This window comes from Fukomys damarensis, unplaced genomic scaffold (genome assembly GCF_012274545.1).
Source record: "Fukomys damarensis isolate Sample0158 unplaced genomic scaffold, DMR_v1.0_HiC HiC_scaffold_10, whole genome shotgun sequence".
Lineage (NCBI taxonomy): Eukaryota > Metazoa > Chordata > Mammalia > Rodentia > Bathyergidae > Fukomys > Fukomys damarensis.
The window spans coordinates 5,962,397-5,967,996 of NW_022900922.1; the positions used below are offsets into that span (position 1 = coordinate 5,962,397).

The 5,600-nt window shown below is 42.1% G+C and overlaps 1 long non-coding RNA gene across 1 annotated transcript in view; it reads left to right on the plus strand.

Moving 5' to 3' along the window:
- The window catches only part of LOC104860242, a 7,366-nt gene extending 4,875 nt beyond the window's left edge, over positions 1-2,491 (plus strand). Inside the window, exon 3 of the long non-coding RNA XR_002025252.2 lies at positions 2,377-2,491. This is a non-coding gene — a long non-coding RNA (uncharacterized LOC104860242). The remainder of the gene's footprint in view (positions 1-2,376) is intronic.
- Positions 2,492-5,600: the final 3,109 nt, after the last annotated feature.

The window sequence follows — 5,600 nt, forward strand, 5'->3', positions numbered from 1 at the left end:
GGGGAAAAAAAAAAAAAAAAAAAAAAAGAATTGGAGAATTTAGCTGGGCGTGGTGGCACAAGCCTGTAACCCCAGCCCTCAGGAGGCTGTGGCAGGAGGATCGCAATGAGTTTGAGGCCAGCCTGAGCTATATAGTAAGACCCTGTCTCGAAAAACAAAAAGCAAACGAAAAGAAAGAAAGAAAAAAAAGGGGGAGAGAGAAGAGGAGGAGGAAAAGGAAATAATTATTGGGGAATTTAGCCACATAAACTAGTATTCAACCCTAAATGCCCCATTTCTTCAAAACTCTGCAATTTTTTTAAATATAAGCCTAGGATCTCAATACCCAATGATGGTACAAAAGAAGGAAGGATCCCAGTCATACCCAGGATCTCAATAACGTCTCTACATTGAAAACTGAATTTTTTTCCAGACCTTGCCTTGCTTCTGAACTCCTAAGAGATGTACGCGACTGCTTAATCGACAGATCTGCTTGACATCACACAGACAGCTCAAATATCTGAAAATGATCATTGCTTTCCCAGTTTGTCCCTCTTGCAGTTTCTACTCTCAGTCAGTGACGTAAATATCCTCTCAGTGGTTCAAGAAGCAAAGTAAGGAAGAGAAGAAAGGGATGACAGATCACATATCTAGAGGACATTTTCTAAAGGAGCCACATCCACAATAGTGTTTAGTGAGACAGTAGGTTGGCATCAAAGTTGTCATGATCAGGACAAAATGATGTAAGAGGAAACAAAGTTAAAGCAAAACCATTAGAGGGCCGGGGATTTAGCTCAGTGGTTCCACCACCTGCCTCGCAATCTCAAGGACCTGAGTTCAATCCCCAGTACCAAAAAAACAAAACAAAACAAAAAACCAACCAACCAAACAAAAACCATTAGACAAGTAGAAAAGATGGTTAATTTGACTTTGAGATATTCATTCTTGGCACCTGCTTTTGCTTGCCTAATTCCTATTTCATTTTCAAGGTTTTCGTTTACATAAACTCTCAGACTAGCTAAGATTGTCCCATTTAGCTGGTTTCCTTCTGCACTTATCCTTGTATTCCCAGTTTGTGATCAAAACTACTGCCAGGTAGCCAGGGATTTAGCTCAGTGGTGCCACCATCTGCCTTGCAAGCACAAAGACCTGAGTTTGATCTCAGGTACCCCCCCAAAAAAAAACTACTACCAGGTATAGTAAGGTACACAAATCACTAAGCTATTGAATGCTAACCCTAACCCTATTGAATGCTAAAACCAGGACTCTCAAAGTGTACCAAGACATACACAATTAAAAACATGATCCTTTCTCTAAAAGATTTCATTTTTGGGGAGACAAGAAAAATAGAGGAAAAAGAAATCTTAGCAGAATGCCACTGACCCTATATGCTGTAGGAATCCAAAAAAGGGCAAAATAGGTTTGAGTTAATTAGTGATTTTACAGAATACAGGTAGGAGAGCTAGACCTGAGAGTCTCAATCTTGACAGATGTACTTTCTGAGAGAATGCACAAAGATGTGGAAAACCAGGAACTGGAAAAAGAAAATGACAGAAAAAGGAGTCAGTAGAGATGTAAGGAACAGATGGTAGCAGCCAGTGGGGGAGAAGTACCTGAGCAAGTGCATGAAAGACAGGACACAAGGATGAATACAGTGTACCTTTCACATACTGCTAAACATGGCACAAGGTGGTACCTGGTGTGGCCTCTGAGATAGCCCCAACTATTCATTCTGTTCGTGTCTTCTGCTTTTCCTGTCCTCTTGTACCCTTCTGGTCTCCAGTGTAGGCTAGATTTTGACTAAGTTCTTTATGATGCCACAGAGGTGATGGGATGTTAATGCCAGTGTTCAGAGTGTGGCTTCCTTTTGGAGGAAAGCAAGCTGCTGTGTTGTGTGTGATCTAGGGAGAGGCCCACATGACAAGGAATGAGGGAAGCTTCTGGCCAACAGCCAGCTCAGTCCTGCCAACTACTGAATGAATGTGGAAGCTGAATCTCTCCCAACTGACCTTAAGAAGAATCAAAATCTCAATAGTGAGTGCCTCCTTCTCCTGAAAGACCTTGAGGCAGAGGCCCTGAGCTAAACTGTCTGGTGTATTGACCCACAGAAACTGAGATAATATGTGTGTTGTTTCAGAGTGCTAAGTTGTGGGCTGATTTCCTACAAAACAATAGATAAAATAACAGGCCTAATCATGATGATTTAATATTTCTTATGGGGTATATATATATATATATGCGTATATTTTTGTAAGTGTCATTTGAACTGCTGAGGATTGAACCCAGTGCATGCTGGGAGAGTGCTGTACCACTGCCCCGTCTCCAATATATTCCTGTAGCGAGTGCTTGTAATTTTATGGTGTCTTAGCATCCTAAGTTTGTCTTTCTCATATTCAGCCATATTTGACCCAGTTTCCAGTACTACAGCCCACCAGAATGGCTCCAGCAAGCGGAAACCAATTTGGATACTGCCCTGGCCCCAATAAAGTCAGTGGCCCACAAGTCCCGTGTTCTGTCCATGCCTGTGCTCTCTGACTCCTGTGTTCCTCATCATCAGGAGGAGGGGGTCTGTAAATACTAAAATGTTTTAAACCTTCACATTGTCTTTGTGTTGCTAAAGTCATCTTGATGTTCGAGGCCCCTCCAGGAGATGCATGCAGCTATATTTCTTGTGGTTGCTCTTCTAGCTGGGCTTCTAAGGATTGTTGGGGACAGTAGCTACCAGGTTTCCTACAAAACAATTTCGCAACGGAGAAGGGAAAGGATAAGGACAGAGAGAAGACCTCTAGTATTAGCCAGGGGAAAGAAAAACAAGTCCTCATTTTTAAAAGGAATTTCTATTAATCAGGGAAACAATGAGATCAACTACTGTAATAGGGAAATGTTATTTTCCAGCCTAAAGGTTTCATTTGAAGAAATTGATCCTCTTCTCAGCCTTCTGTGTGACTATACTACACCCTCCACCTCTTAACATTTCTAATAAAAGTAAGCAAGGATAAGGGAAGCAATAAAATTAGTCAAATTTGGTGATAGATAAATTTGGAATTATGTATAAAATCAATAATGCATCCATGTGCCCTTATGACTACTTGAAAATTTAGTGAAAAGTTGCTGGTAGAAGAAATTAGTTTGCTTAAAAAGTATAAATTATACCATGCACACTTGAAACTATAAAGCAGAGAACCTGTTATACTTTGGATGTACTGTGTCCCCCACAGACTTGTGTTGAAAGCTGTTGGGATCTCTTTCCCTCTCCCTCATCCCCTCCAGCCTCCTCTCCTTTTTCTCCTTTCCCAATCCTTTCCTCATTCAATTGATTTTCTTAGCTACTTTGTCACAGTGACAGACTTGGTCATTTGCCAGTTGCCAACCTAGACTATAATCCTGGTACAACCATGAATTGCTCATCAGGTATCATTACAGAATCACGCTGAACGAGATCTACCATGAATGAAATCTTGAAATAAGTCATAGTTAATATGCACTGAGTGCTTACAATATACCAGACCCTATTGTAACTTGTTTTACGTATAGTTATGGCCAAGCTTTCAGTTAGGTACTATTAGAATCCCATTTTACAGCCACATAAACTGGTTTAGGTCCGCAGCTAGGAAACTTGAACACAGAACTTGAACACAGGCAGTCAGGTTCTAACACCCATACTTTCATTCAATAAATGTTTACGGTGAACCTTTTGAGCCAGGCACTACAAGTACATCAGAGAGCATAACCTACAGAAGTCTTTGCTCTCATGGAGCATACACATTAGTCAAGGGAAATAGACAAAAATAATACACTTAGGTGGCATGTTAGGAAATAATAGATGCAGTAATTATAAAACAAAATAAGGGGGACAGAAGTGTCCTGGGTTATGAAGTCATACCTTTAAGAAAGCTATCAGGGTAAATCTTCAATATGTACATATGTAGTAAAACTATATGGATAGGTATAACACATATCAATTTCAGTAAATTTGGTTATGGAGAGGAAAGGGGGACAGAATAAAAGCAGGGGCTTTTATGGTATCTGCAGTGTTTTAGTTCCTTAGATCATGAACAAAATATGGCAAAATGTTAGGATTTGTTAAATTTGGGGTAGAAACAGCATGCTATTTTGTAACTTTTCAGTTTATTTTAACTTAAATATTTATTTTAAAATTATACCTAACCAAAAATTAGGGGAAATGGTATTTATCAAAACTTGTAAACTACTTTGGTATATTTTTAGTTTGTGTGGAAAAAATAACATGTTTTTGTGAATGAAACAGGCCGGTGGAGTGAAAAATTGGCCGTGTCGCGTTTCTGTGCTTGTGCTTTCTCCCTGGTCCTCCCTTCTCTCTGCACATGTGTCTGACTCCTCACCCCTTCTGCTGGATGGGAGGGACATTAAACCCTATTCTGAGTACCTCTCTGTACTTGAAGGGCGCCTGTACAAGTGCCAATTATCACCCCATGTTCAGTCTGGAGCTAGACTGGAACCGGCACTGTCTTCATAATCTTTTAACCTCCCTGAAGGCTGCGTGGGAATATCGGTTGAATGAGTGAGGAAGGAGACATCTTGGGCTCATAGGTATGGTCTAAGAAGTAGTGGGCATAGTTGCATAGACTGGAATGACAGAGGGCTGACTGTGGAACGATGTACCACCCTCACCCCACCATACCGGCAAAGTTAAAGGTGAATCGGAGAGTAAAATGTTGTGGGAAACTCAGAGATAGGCCATTTGAGAATTTTAAATATATTAAACATTTCTACATTGTGTCTATATATAATTTATTTGAACTCCCTTTTTTTGTTTTTTTTGGTTTTTTGAGACAGGTTCTCACTATGTAGTTGAGACTGACCTGGAACTCACTATGTAGCCCAGGCTGGTCTCGAACTCGCCGCGACCCTCCTGCCTCAGCCTCCGGAGTGCTGGGATTACAGGTGTGTGCCACCACGCCCGGCTGAACTCCTTTTCTTGTAGGTTTCCTCTTCCTTATTTCCTTTTTTTTTTCCCTTTTTTTTTTTTTTTTTTTTTTTTTTTTTTTTTTTTTTTGGTACCCGTGATAGAACTCCCGCCCTTTTGCTTCCGAGGCAGGGGGCGGAACCTCTGAGCCAAATCCCCGGCCCGATTTTTTTTAAGGTTTTAAGCACTTGACTGTAGTCCCAGCACTTGAGAGGCAGGAGCACCAGTTCAAGGCCAGATGGGCTACATAATGAGACGTTGTCCCCAAAACCCAAAACAGGTTACAGTATTTGATTTTCTTCTTCCAGAATGTTCTTTTCTTCTTGCGTCCCTTGTTTAGTTATTTGTAAAATAATCTACACTGTTATATTCTAGCTTCCTGCAGAGAGGTGATGGGTGAATCTTACGGTGGGAAACTGCGGATTAAACAAATACACCCAGTTTAGCCTTAAGAAGCCCCCGGGTAGGCGTCGCCACAAGAGCGGGAGCCCGGGATTGGCTCTGAGGGCCGCCCCGTCGGCCAATGAGGCACGGGGGCGTCGTCCGGGGGGCGGGGCTCTGGCCTGAGAGTGAGGCGACCGTCGGCCGCTCCTCCCGGCGCGACCCTCTGGGCTTTTCCGTTGCTACGGTCTGCGGCCTGGGGCCTCCGCTACTCGAGCGCTGCTGTCGGACGGGG